Below are 14,283 nucleotides of genomic sequence, written 5' to 3'. Positions count from 1 at the left end.
ATTCCAGAAGACAATTAACCTACCAGTATGTCTCTGGACTGTGGGAGGAGACTGGAGCACCTGGACTCTAACATGGGGGGGGGGGAATTCACACTCCTTGAAGATAGCACCCCAGAAATTACACTTCACACTTTTACTACATCAGGGGAACGTACAGTAACTGTCAAAGGTGCAGTGAAGAACTAATGTCCATCTCATGCCACTTAGCATCTGTAGGTTTTTAATTCTCTCCAACTTATCACTAAGCAGGCCCATTGGATCAGATGAGCTCAGGTATTGCTCTGAGACACTGCTCTCTTCCAGGACCGCGCCCTTCCATGTTTCTCTTATGGACACACGTACAGAAGAGTGGGTGTTAATAACGTTTAATATGGATTTCATTATTATAATGGAGCTCTTACTGTCGTCCTAATGAGAGGCAAAAAAAGACGAGCAGGAAAACCATCTCAACGCAGCCTTTGCTGAAGCTACGCCTCTCTCTTTCGTAGTCTGAAGTGTAGGTGGTAAATAAATCGTGATATTGCGTATTACAATATTTTCCGGGACCTGCGTTCCTCTTTAAGGTGGTAGCAGTGGTGCCTCCCGGAAAAAAAAGAAATCTGCACTATTCTTATAAGACACCGGCGAGGATGTAAAGCGTGAAACACTGAAAGAGGTAGTGTTGCCCTTTTAAGAAATGTTTTCTGGAAGGGTATTTTTTCCCCCCTATAAGATACAATTAGTTACTGAAGAGTGAACAGAGGTAGTTTACTCAAGCTCTTTTTTGGCGTCACAGTTGAGTCCCTGCGTTGACAAACTCATGTGAAGGGTTTACACAATCTTCATTACCGCACCTGAGATAATATGATGTTATAAACTGGGTTTAGATTCTCCCGCAATGCAAATAAGACCTTTCTCTGTTTACAGCTTGTTTTCAACATACTTCATATTTACATAGGGAGCATCACTTTCATCTACCACGTGGATGCTGGTCGCAGTTACACCCTTACAATCCAGTCCGATGAGACAGTGGGTGTCGCAGAGCACTACAACCTTTAAGTCGATGCAAATATTTTTTTTCACGTTTAATAATACTGAAGTATTCCCTTGTACACTGTCGGAGGGCTACAGCAGATAGGAAGGCGAACTCCCTTGCGCGGTTACCTCGACTGCGAAAACTCACAGTCGTTGCCCTTTTAAGAGGCACCGCTGCCTTTCCTGGAATGCCAGCTCCAGCCATGCACGCCCCCTGCAGGATAACTCGGGGAATTTATTATTTCCCCCCCCCCCCCCCTCTCTCTCGGCGCAGTCCCACATTGATCCTTCAGAACGAGGCTGGGCTGCCTTCGGAAGCTCGGGCTGCATTCCACTCCATTCATGCTGGGGAGCAGCAGCCACACTGTTGCGAGGAGCTCCGAGCTGTGACTTCACCAGAAGCGAGAGAAGGGTCCGCGAGTTTGGGAATGTAATTATGGCAAGGATATCCCACCCGAGGATCGCTTTAATCGGTGAGTAACAAGGTTCGGCTACAGTTCTCTCGCTCTTTTAACCCGTTTTTTGACTTTGGAAATTGGGAGGTATTCCCCCCTTTCTTAAGACTTCCTTTTCCGCCGGTGTCCATCTCCCAACAGTTTCTAATCCCTAACGCGCTACATTATCTTGAGGGATTTACAAAACAAGCGTGCTCTTTCAGAGACAAAGCTGTGGGAATGCGGTGCGCACTTTGATGCCGCCTTCGTGCGTTAAAGTTGAACAGACGCCGTGTAGTTTTATCATTCTTGTTCATCTTTTGAAACAAGCCCAGATAGACTTGTCAAAGTCGAACGCAGGCTGCGGCTCCTTGTTTTAAAGACAGTGGTAGCGTGGTATCGTGGTGTGTTGCTTCAGAAGGAGCGGATTGCCGCTTTAATGTGTGTATTTTTTTAAAAAATAAAATAGCTGTTCTCCGGAATACCTACAACAATTTGAAAGAATTATCTACCTAACACATACCTAGAAACCACCTAGGTAAACGTTCACTTTAAATGTTTGCTGGTCTCTTACGCTATTTTGTCAGCCTTCAGCTATTACTGCTCAGTTTCATCTGTGCTTCAGTAAGGCACTGCGTTTAACGCGAATATGTACTTCTGTGAAAACCTACAGGCGAGGCGTGTGAAACATTGTTTAAAAAAAAAACCAAAACATCCTCAGTTTGTTTACGAGGCTGTAGCGAACCGGCACAATAAATAGATGTTAGAAAGAGAAAAGTGGAGTTGGAAGGCGGCTTTAGAGAAGCGTTGCAAGAAAAAAAAGAGTCGGAATATTGCAGATGGGAACAGAAAAAAACGGGTTTGGCTTAGTAATTAAATGTTATAAAGGAAGAGTAACATCGGTCTTGCTGCAGCACCGTAGTTGGCAGATTTAAGGGGTTTTGGTTCACTGTTGTAAGGCGGTGGAAATGCGAGTAAGCAAGCTTGTATGTGTGGATATATAAAAAAGAATACACTTTGAGAGAGTCGGGGGATTTCTCACGGGACCTTTTGATGATGGCTTGCTAAAAATCGATGTCCTGTTAGTCCTAAAATGGTTAGGAACGGTAACGTTAGGCTTATTCCCAATGTGATCTGACCGCTTCGCACACGATCAGTAGAAGAAACCTCTCCCGTTTTAAAGTGATGTAACTCCGTTAGCCTTTCCAGTTTCCTGAGGGTCGGCGGTCTTTGAAATACCGTATTGCAGTACGTTAAGGCTACAGACGTAGTGAATCTACATGTGGGTGCTCCGGGGGTGTGTAGTGCCGGTTAAGAGCTGCGAAATCGGACTTGCATCGGCACGTTACGTTCGCAAAACGAAGGCTAGGATTCCGCTTTTTAAACTTGGAATATCGCACAGATAGAAACACGCCTCGTTATTTAATTCCTTGCATGTATCCCGTGTTGCGGCGTCTTGAATTTGTGTGTGGACCACTGAATAAGTGGCTTAACACGCTGCTTTGGAAGCGGTTCCGTAAACTAAAAGCAAGAGACCATTATCCAAAGTAGCTCGCTGTATTGTGTTGAGCACGGCTAATGTGTATTCAAATATATTTACAGGCAAATACGTGGGGCGTATTCAATGGATTCAATACTGAAATGCATGATGGAATCTTCGTTTTCGGGGGATTTTTCGAGCTGGACGTGAAAACGTCCAGTGCAGTTACCATTTGATCTAGAAGCAAACTTGTTTTTTTCGGTTTTCGTAAGGACATTAGAATGGTTGTTCTACTGAAAGCGTTTTCTAAGCCTCTTATTATATTGTCTGTTTTTTTTTGGGGGGGGGTACTGCGAATTGCATGTCTTGGAAATGTGCGGAAAAGTTCTAATGTCTTGCAAAAGGACGCAGACTTACCCAGCAAACCTCAATACGAGCCGTTGATGGAAGTTAAGCATGCTTGTAGCAAGTGTACAGACGAGTTATAAACCAACCTTAACATTTCGGGTAAAACGAAAGGGCAGTGCGGTTAATTGACAGGTTGTACACTCGAATTTCAAGATTTCTGTCAGGTTAATTTGGTTAAAGAGCATAGACGCGCTACCCAGCAGATCCGTCTCCAAGATAAGGCTTCTGGGGAGCCGGGCGAGCTGAATACGTTAGGGCGGTTTGTCTGCAGTCTAAGCTTGACACAAGCAGGTTTTTTTTTTTTGCAACTTGCATGATGATCCCTCTGATAAGTTTGTAACCCTTAGCGTGTGGGAAAAAAAACCCCAACAATAATAATGTTTGCTTTGACAAAAAAAGAGCGGTAGATCCACTTTCAACTTGTAAATCATATACGGGGTTAAAATGTATGATTTTTAGGTATAGCATCCCGTTGGCCCTTATTGTTCGCTGTATAACCTTTGTATTATGTTGAACACGGGACACCTTGGAACTGTGTGAGACCTAAAAGCCCGGTGCTTAATCCCCATGCGGTTTCAATGCACTGTTACTCGGGTTTAAGGGTAGTGAACTATATAGGCTTGCTGAGAGAGTTTTTTTGTGGGACAGAAGAGAGCAGCTAAATGGTACAACAAGCGCGGAGCTCTGTGTCAGTGTGTGTTTGACGTGCAGTCAAATGTGTGAAACACGTTTTAACGATTTCGGAACTTGTTTGCGTTTCGCGTTACAATGACCATCGCATCTATACGTAAACAATTTAAAGAACACAGCGCTGTATTTTTTGTTTAAAATCATCGATGGATACAGTAACACTGTCCTACGTTCTTGTGGCCGGTGGGTCTACTGCCAAGATTTCTTACTACTCGCACACAAATGCAAGCTGAAAGCCAGTGCACACCCCGTTTCACAGCTTTCCGTATTTTTGAGGTTATGTGCTGCTAAATTTGAAAAAGGTCAAATGACAGCTACTGTAACTCAAAGTTGATAATTGTAGAATACATGTAAGGGGAGTGCATTTGTTAAACCCTTAGTCTGCACAGAAATAACTGCGGGGCCACGTTACTAAACAGATTTTATAAGAGCGAAAACTAGTTTCCTTATTCTGTTCAGTCAGCTTCGGTTAAGTAATGACTGAAAAAAAACTTTAAATAATGGTCAAATATTCAAATAGATACAATACTAGCTTTCACTAGGATGGTATCATTTCCTGGACCTTTTATATTGAAGCCTTACACTGAGTTCTCATCCGTTTTTAAACAAAAATGTGTCGAGATTGTTCTGAATTATCAAGTCAGTTGTCCTGTTGAATTCATTCACCGGTACCGGTTTTATATTTTTTCATTTAAGAGGGTAGGTTAGAATTGCAGTTTTAAAGTCTTTACGTGCCGTGTACAACAAAACAGCAACATTTGCCTATAAAATCCCTTTAAATCTCGATTTTCTTGAAAGTAAAATGCCTTTAATCAGACTAGAGGACGATATAGTGCTTGGACTAAAGTTGCTGCGTTTCGTAACACAGGTGTTCAAGAACAGAAAGACTGAAATGTGAGAAGTCATGAGTTCTGAAGGTATTATAATTATCGGAATCTCATACCACTCGAGTTTAAATGCCATTCTGGTATTTCTGAATAGTTGGTCATTTTCTCCACATGTACCTCGTTAGAAAAAACAGCTTCGTTTTTATCCATTACTGTAGCACAGTGTAAAAATGTGATTTGCCTTATTTTTTTGCAGGACGCCCACTATTGCAGAGGTGGTGGGCGTCTGAAAACCTTTGCTAAGCTTGGCGTTTCAGGAATATCTGGGATTGGCAGGCATTTTTAACCAGTTTGCTTTAAGTACTTCATCCCTTGGAGTTTCCCCCTTTTGTTTCTCTTCAAATGGAAAGTAGGCTTGTCCACAAATGAAGGCTCTGTATAACTCTGATCCATATGAAGCATGGAAAATGCAAAAGGCAGTAAATGTTTATCAGAATAGTACTTTACTTTCACTAGTTAAGGTATAACTGTAAACATTCATTTGGAAACTTAAAACACCCAGGACACCAGGTATTATATGTGTACTGTCTTGCTTTGCTTAGAGAATATTTGGAGGTCCATGTGGTTTAGAATTCATGCTGCCTGTTCCGTTTTAAAAATGCTGATGGTATTCCCTGGAGTTTCACATTGGCCTGAGGCTAAGAAGCACTCAAGGAGGCTGATATTAAAATGTTCTAAAGGTGTTTAAAGAGTTTTAAGCTCTAACATTTGAAACTGAACATACCTACTTTAGTCCTCCTAAGGACACAGAAACAGCTGTATTATCTATTCTTTTTGACTTGTTTCTGAACAGTATTGTCAGCTGAAACTATCCCTTGATCTGAATCCCTTAATAAAATAGCTCTGAATTCAGGTACAGCTGACTTCCTCATGCAGAATACAACTAGAATTGGTATCACAGGCTGGAATGACATTGTCAGAGTCCTGTTTGGTGGAAATATACGTAATGACTGTAATCCCACTGTAATGTATCCAGAGTCTTTGATCCAGAGCACATTTGACATAGCTACTCTGTCTCATGGACCACATTTCTAAGTAGTTATTCTGTTACTGCAGGTGTGCTATTGTAGTGGTCACATTTAGAACTTTCTGAGCTTTGAATTGCAAAGATAGATGCAATATAAACTTTTTTATTATAAAATTAATTAAAAAAAATCATAACATGTTTCCTCCCTTTTTAATCTCATATATAGTGACTCCTGACAGTGAGACTCTGTTAAAACCAAAAGCCTTGGAAACACAAATTCAAAAAGTCCATTGCGCCTTCCTGGTTTTGAATTGAAAGTGTTCACATTTGTGGACATTTCCTAAAAAAATCAAGCCCTAAGTAAAGCAAATAATTTTACAAGGCTCTCTGTAACATTTCATGTTTCATAGCTATTTTTATTTATTTTAACTCAAATTTAAAGCAAAGAAACAGGCTGTACTGAATGACAGATGCTTTTATGTGCAGTGTTTTGAAGCAGGCACCACTTAAAAGGCCATAAAGATCACGGAATAAAAGAAAAAAGTTTTCTTGCAAAATGAAAATGCTGACAAATTGAACAGTAAATTGAATATAAACATTGCAGCTACAACCAGTCTAATGTGCCTCTGTAAAAGCAGCTTTTTATAACACAATAAGCTTGAAGGTTCAGCACAGTGTTTCTTAATTATTTTCTGCAGTATTAATAGCATTTATGGAAGGTACTTTGAGAGTGTACTACTTGAAATAGTTTCTTTACTTTGGAGGTCAGTTATGTAACTGTATGGAGGTTTTATAAATTCCTCTTTATAGTGATGCACAAGGTTGATGACATGAAGAAATCAGGCTGCTTTAAAGTCCTGTAATTGTCTGCTGTTGTTGCATTTCAGATTCACTTTGTGGATTGTAACACTGAGTCTGAGATTGGAATGCTGTATCCACCTCTGAATGTCTTATTTTCTCAACCTTCAGTCTTGTTTAAAGCACAATAATTTATTCCCACTCTAAATGAGAAATAGGTGTGCTGTTCATGGATGACAGTGTTGACACTTGCCTCACACTAATTGCTGGCTTTAGCATTAGCTTTTTCAAACCTGAAAAGAGAATTGACATAACGTTGATTGTTAGGAAAGGGGCATCCCTTATTAGGACTCAACAGCCTCCGCAGATCTTGGAATATATCCACTGCTGCTGCCATTCCACAATGTAGGCTGCCTGACTGCTCACTGGGCAGACTCATACCATTCATTCCAATGTAAAACAAGGCTGCCATTTCTTTCAGCCTCCGACTGAGAGTGTGTGTAGAATTTGTGCAGTGTACGCTCTGTGCCACTGTTTTGTGTAGCACTACAGTACACATTCAGGTCATATTTATAGCCCTGGATTTAAGCCAAGTGTCTTTTAAGATAAGTTCTATTTTTTGAAAACTGTTTGCTGCTGTTTCTTTTGGCACTAGAAGTAAAACTTTGTCACTTGCTGTTCGATGCACTGTTGCAATTGATTGGTTTCAGCAGTCTGTTTTTTTAAATTCGTGTGTGAGTGAGATGCTTTTCTGATCTGCACATTGAATTCTCAACACGATCAGTAGTCTTTTGTGTGCATGGGGAAGGGTTAATTATTAAGGGTCATCACTTTTCATAATTTTATCATTTGATACGGTTAAGTTAACGTCTCCTCTTATGGAATTCCTATTTACTAATTTTGGCCGAAGCTTTCATCCAAAGCTTACATTTGCACCCATGTGTACGGCTGGAAATAATACTGGAACAATTAAAGTGGAGTACCGTTCTTAGTTACTAGGTCTCAACTTACAAATGTCCAGAGAACCTTGACCTCTGCTCCATCCTGCTGGCTTGTAATCTGTGCAGTACATACTACAGTATTTTCTGAAATTGGTGTGTGCTCATACTTATGTTGAGGTCTTCTTATTCTAAACTACATGTTGTACATACTTTTTTAATCACATTCAACAATGAAATGCAAAGCTGCTTGTGGATGTTTATCTTGTTGTCTCTTGTTGCAGTCTATTAGCTGCCTGTCATATGCGGTATCCAGAATATCAGCTGTTTTATTATTTGCAATTCAATTATTACTGTAAATGCTGTCTCCGAACTGGGAATAGTTTGGCAGATAGGCTGCTACTGGACCCATTGAAGCAAAGCTTTCTGCCATCTAAGAGTCTAATCTGAAGTAGGTGCTTCAGAGGAAGCCACTTAACTTACTGTAATGCAAATGTGAAAAATTATTGGGTAGTTAAAAAAAATCTACTTTAAAGTTCAACATTGACCTGCTTTCACCCAAACCCCTTTGTAAAAATAGTCAGTTAAGTATGAAGCAGTAGAATTTCTGACTTAAAAGTATATGGATTGTTTTAAGAACACTATTATATTTTTCATGAGGACATCCCAAAGGTGCTCTTCATATATAAAATAGAAAAAACAAAGGATTAGAAAATAAACCAGCATTGATAAAAGTCTGTTTAAGTCACTAGGTTTTGAAGTGAGATTTAATGAACATCCAACCAATTCAGTTTTGTGCAAGAATGCTTAATAAATGCTTATCTTTTGCCCAGGAAACTAAAGACATCAGTAATGTAGGCCTTTGAATTTACCTATGTGCTTATTTAGTTTCTGACTGAGTATGTTTTGGCAGAGTTTTTGGACTGGTGGGGGGGCATTAAGGCTACTTACTAATCATCTTTATACAGTATAACTACCAATTTAATTTTGGCTTGTTAAATGTTTTTAATTTGTGGAGTAGCCTATAAAAAGTTTCGGCTTTAAACTTTGTGACAAAACGACCTGTAGGAAAGTATTTTTCCTAGTTATGGTTTCAGCCGAGACCATATCAACTGCTTTGCTTGAGGCATTTTTAGAGCCATTAATAAAGAGTGTAACAGAGAGAAATGGAGGAACACACAGTTGTAATAGATTTGTACCATGTACTGTTTTCCCTTGCATAAAAGATTAAAACACTTTGTTTATGCAATCACTCACACATTCAGTGTTTTATGATTTATGCCACTGGTGTTGCATGCGCAACGTGTACCTATTTATAATTGTGGGTATTTTTCAAAGATACTGCAGTGCAATTGTCTAGCCTGTACTCGACCTCTTACTTTTATTTACTAAGGGGAATTTAAATAATTCACATCTTAAGTCTCTGCCTGTAAGTAAGACTAATAGAAAGCGTGGTTTAAGAGACATGCTTTGCCCAGGGAAAACTACATCTGAGAGGAAGCAAATAAATCAGGTATTTTGTAAATGGGACCTGGAACTGCTTCTACAGTGGAATATTCATTTATATAAGGTCAGACTCGTCTAGCAGGATGTGCTTCAAATTCCCCAAGGTGGGAAATTGGTGCTGATGTCAAGTGGCAATACCTGTTTTGTGTATGAGATGGGTTTATATATATTTATATATGAGGACATTACTTTCCCTTTAAGGGCTTTGCTCCCCACGATTCCTGAGCTGACTTGAATGAGAATGAGCTGAGTTGATAATGAGCACAGTTTTGAAAGGCTCTAGGGGTGTTGGGAAGTGGCTTGCTAGCAGAGAGTGATCTTATTGAACCGCGAGCCGGGGCTTCATTGTCGTCAACGTGATCAGTTTACTAGTAGGATTCCTAGTCCACTCCCTTCCTAGGCAGCTCCTTGATCTGCAAATCGAGTGGATGGATTTCTGTTTGAAAGCTGTCCAAAGCAGTCCGGTCCCCTGTGGCCCAAAGGCAGCTGATCATCTCTTTTTTTTCCTGGTTTGATCATCCTCTTGTTTTTAAGATCGGGATTTCTTTTTATTTGGGAGAAAAATATATGCTGATATGCAGTTATCGTCTAATTAATACCCCATTAAGGTTTTGAATGAATTTTATCGATTCCTTTGCAGAGAGCAAATTCGTTATATAGCACTTCACCACACACTTGGGAAATCCTTTTTTCCCTTAACATACCTACATTCCCTTTTTATTTTTGGAAAAGGATTTTATATAAACCTATCAAAGCCTCCCTGACTTTTGCTGTGAGACGAAACGGTTTTGTGAAATTGCTGTTTGTATTACAAACCTGGCTTCCATCTCATAATTTGCTATTTTGTCTGTAAAAGATCTTTCAACTTCATATTTTAGCTACAGAGTGGTGCAATTATATAAAAAAACATTTCCTTTTGAAGTTTTGGAATTGTTTTGAAGTGACTCACTGGGGCAAAGAAACAATTAGAATTTTTGTATGTAACCTTGCCAGTTGTTTCACTAATTGATTATTACATACTCTTGTGAAACAGTTATTGATGATACCTGCTACAGGGGTAAAACTACCTTTTTGGCTTTTTGAACTACTGCCTTTTTATGTCTGTGCTTTCTTTATGTACCTGCACTTTGCCAAAATCATTTGGCAATTTAAGCAGGCATTAAAAGACAAGTTTCTCACTTTGGTTGTTAGTAGTTTAACGGTCATTTTTTTAATCGTTGTTTTCTAGACTTGTTCAACCTGTTGAAGCACGTCACATCCGGAGCAAACATAAAAAAAAAAATTCCCTTTGTTTTTTCCCCCTTTAGTGAGGCAAAACTTGTGCGGTGGAATTTTGGCTGTGTGATGCCTTAAACAGACTTCAGGATCTTCACTCCTGAAGTCCCCTTTCCCTCCCCCCTCTCCCAGTCCACTGCAGCCACCCCCTAAAAGGGATTAAGAAAAGAGCTCTGGGAATATGTAGAAAGACAGACAATAAGGGAGGGCTGCTGTTTAAATGATGTGACAGAGGGAAGGAGAAAGACCAGGGTGGTGTAAGGTGGGGAGTCAGGGCTTCTCAGTTTTAGAACATTGCACCTTCACAAGCAGACATTGATCTGCTGAGAAATCAGGTTACATGACGGGAAAAGTGGAGCGCTCCATTTGTTAGGCTGTGTTGACGAATTCCAGATTTTGTCAGTGGTGATCCCATTCCCAAGTCTGCTCTTTTTATGATGATGAGAATTGAGTTACTTTAACCTTCTTGTATGTGGTGACATACTTTTGAGTTCAGGAAGTCTTTGTTGTTGTGCTTGGTCATGTACATTTTTACATAGTGATGTCAAAGAATTCTTGGAATACAAATGTTTGGGGTGTAGTAGAGAGATGTTGAGGTCTGTCTGCTCCATCTGTAGTTTCTCTTCTGTCTGCTTCCGGGAAATCCTATAGGAATGACTGCATGTTTTAAGGATGTATAGGTTACAATGGATGGAAAGTATTTTCAGGTAATGTTGATTTTATTGTGAGGTATTTTATCTACCAGTGCAGGCAAAAATACCTTATTTTGCCATTGTAAATGTATTATATCTAGTTCTGTAATGAGACACAGCATCAACAGTGCAGCTGACTTTGGTGGGGTCATGTGCTCCATAGTTTCTCCATGACTCCCATGCTTCTCTCATTGCCGCTGGAATGCAGTTGTGCCAGCTAACTGATGTGTGTAGGTTTAATAACGTTCCTGAACGAGCCTCCTGTGTTCACTGCCATACACATGATTGTGCTTGCAGACTTCCTGCAGCAAATTGGCAAATTGGTTTGTGCCATTTGCATTTATTGTTTGTGCCTGGTTTTGCTAGCGCAACAGCCAAGGGACTGATCCAGAGCTGAACAAAAGAAATGGCCATTAAGAAACTTAATACGCAGTACTAAAAGCTGTTGTCTATTTAGAAAACTATATAAATTGTGGTCAAAGGAGTTAAGGAAGAGTGCAATTAAAAATTGAACTGATATCGGTGACGTAGTTGGTGGGAAGATCAGATCATTCTTGGATGCCAGGGGATTCAGCTTCAACTATCAGTAGTGCTGGGTAGTTTGTTCTACAAGTTCGGTGACTTTGTGTAAGGACGTCCTTATGGTTTTAATACTAAATACTCCTGCTCTTAATTTCCTTAGTTAGGACCTTGGATTCCTTTTTTCATTATGTAATTTGAAGTAGACTTTTGTGTTGACTTTTTGTCAATATTAATTCATTTCTGAAAGCAAGTTACTGGCCTAACTTATTCATATCACTAAAAGGTCAAGATGGTGTTGACACCTCCAGTTCAGATTTCTGATCTTCAAATATGTGAAAATGACTTGAGAGTATATTGAGAACTTCTCTTACACATGGACTAGTCAGGATAGTCTACATTGTTTCAAAATGAAAGAAAATGCAGGAGATCGGTCTTAAAATTGAAATGAAGTAGCTAAAGACTTGCACGATCAGACTTTTTCTGATCTTCATGTTTTTAAATGCTTCCTTTGTATTTTAAAATGTACTGGCTTGACACAAGTGAAAAAAGACTTTAAGAAATAAGACTTTCACATAAATATCTGAAGGGCTCTGTTCTTTGGTTTTCTGAAACCCTGTATTTACAAACTAGTGGAGAACACTTGTCAGATTTGTCCATAAATCCCATGGCCAGTTTAAACTGGCAAAAACATTCAGAGTCTCTGAACAGTTTCACCTGTTTTTCAAATATATTCTTACCCTTAGTTTTAAAATAATAGGACATGAAGGAAGCTTTACTAAAACTTTAATTATAAGGCATAACATCAGCACAGCTGTGTAGGTTAGAATGCCTTCTTCAGTTTATGGTTTAGTAAGCAAAACAGATGTTTTTCCTAAAGAAAGTTAAAACATTTTTTTTAGTAAAGCATCTGTTTATGCTGTGGTTATTACAGTACATCACTTTGTCCTGATGAAGGCTTTTGTGCAGAAACGTTGAGAGTTTGTTTAATATGTTTTGGGGTATACAGTGTGCACCCAGTCGATACTGTTTTTGAAATTACTAGGCAGAACCAGGAAAAGAATTTAGTTAATGTTAAGGTTGATTGGACTTAAATGCATGTGGAGAATGTTGATGATGATCTCCCTCCTGTGATGATGATAATGCAGAAATAGTAAAAAAAAAAACTCTTGAGTTAGACTCTCAGTAACACCAAAGCTTATACTTACATTGCAAAAAGTTAATCAAGATTGTTCTTAATTCACATACCCCACTTGCATTGGTTTTTAACCTCCAGGAGTGAAATACCTGGATTAGTCTAGAGTGATTTGCTGATAGCATGTGGGATAAAGATAATTGGTTTTAAGAGATCAGCATTTTTTAAAGTTAACAAGGACTGCAGCTATGTTAATCAACTGCTCAAATGTTTGCTTTTGCTCCTTCAGAGCAAATGATCTTGTTGGCTGGTTTTGTAGCTTTGTTCTCATTTGAAGTGTACTTTGCATCTGATGGATGATTTTGATCAAGGTGGTTTGGGCAGATGCATTTGCCGTGCAGTTTTAAATGGGATCTCCTCAAGTTGGATACATTAGTGCATGAATATCTTTTCAGGTCTGATTAATCATTGCATCTGCCTCCAGAACTTTTAAGTTTACTGCTATAGTTTCACTCCACTTGAACTCTTTCATATTGCTTTTCTTTAATATATATAAAGCAACTCAACGCTGCCATTGGTGTCGTTTGGATTCTCATATACTTAAGGGACTTTGACTGTTGAATGAACACTTAATCACCTCATTTGTGAGAGTAATGATGGGGCATAGACTGTGAGGTGATTTAACATGTTGAAAGGCGAGCCTGGTAAAAATCAAGAAAGAAAAACACAGAGAGGTAACAGTGTGCCACGCTTACTTCATTATGTGTGGCAGCTCGAGCTCAGAAACCAATGAACAAGTATGTCCAAGAAGAAAGGGACAGACTCCCACAGTGTAACCTAGTGTAAAGCATGATGTACAAATATATTGCATACAGCTGTGCCCACACACATTACTGCCCTGTAACCTTCACAGTAGAGTAAACCTTTGATGACATTTCAATCAGCAGAGTGAATTTACCTCTGTCATGCCTGTACAATAAAATGCTCCCACTTACTCAAAAATATTTCCCGTTAACATTGTGAATTTGTTGTAGTTGTAAGTGATGTTCCCTTTGATGTACAGTTTTTGTTTTTCACAGTACTTCCCACTTAATTACAAGAATGGGTTTCAGACCATTATAGCATAAACGTTTCAGCCATTTCAGGTCATACTTCAGCACAAGCTTCACTTTAAGCTAGTTGACACTACCAGGTATTGATTACTTTGCTACGTTTAGAAAATGTTCAAATTCTGTATGTGCTTTTCTGCTTCATTAGTGCCATTTGTACAAGAGCTGGCAGCACGTAAAATAGGACATGGATCAGGCTGTTGCATACTGGGATCTACATTTCCACCCGTGTGGACTGTTTTGTACAGGCAATTTCTAACTCATTTCTGCACCAGCTGTGAATTTCTCACTTACAAACCTGATGAATATTGTATGGCAACAGATTTGTTGAGATTGTTCAGCATGGCCAGAGGATGTCTGGTGATCAGTAATCACCACAATGCCAAGATGACCTTTGCAGGATTCCCTTCCTGTGTCCTTTCTAAGTTGTT

The 14,283-nt window shown here is 39.4% G+C and overlaps 1 protein-coding gene across 1 annotated transcript in view; it reads left to right on the top strand.

Moving 5' to 3' along the window:
• Window positions 1-1,347: 1,347 nt before the first annotated feature.
• plxna1a (plexin A1a) overlaps window positions 1,348-14,283 on the top strand; it is a 273,955-nt gene continuing 261,019 nt past the window's right edge. Inside the window, exon 1 of the mRNA XM_088916177.1 lies at window positions 1,348-1,487. The gene's annotated coding sequence lies outside the window, so the exon portion shown is untranslated. The remainder of the gene's footprint in view (window positions 1,488-14,283) is intronic.

Source organism: Atractosteus spatula, chromosome 5, assembly GCF_055471065.1.
Source record: "Atractosteus spatula isolate fAtrSpa1 chromosome 5, fAtrSpa1.hap1, whole genome shotgun sequence".
NCBI classification, from domain to species: Eukaryota; Metazoa; Chordata; class Actinopteri; order Semionotiformes; family Lepisosteidae; genus Atractosteus; species Atractosteus spatula.
This window is presented reverse-complemented; position numbering and strand designations above follow the sequence as displayed.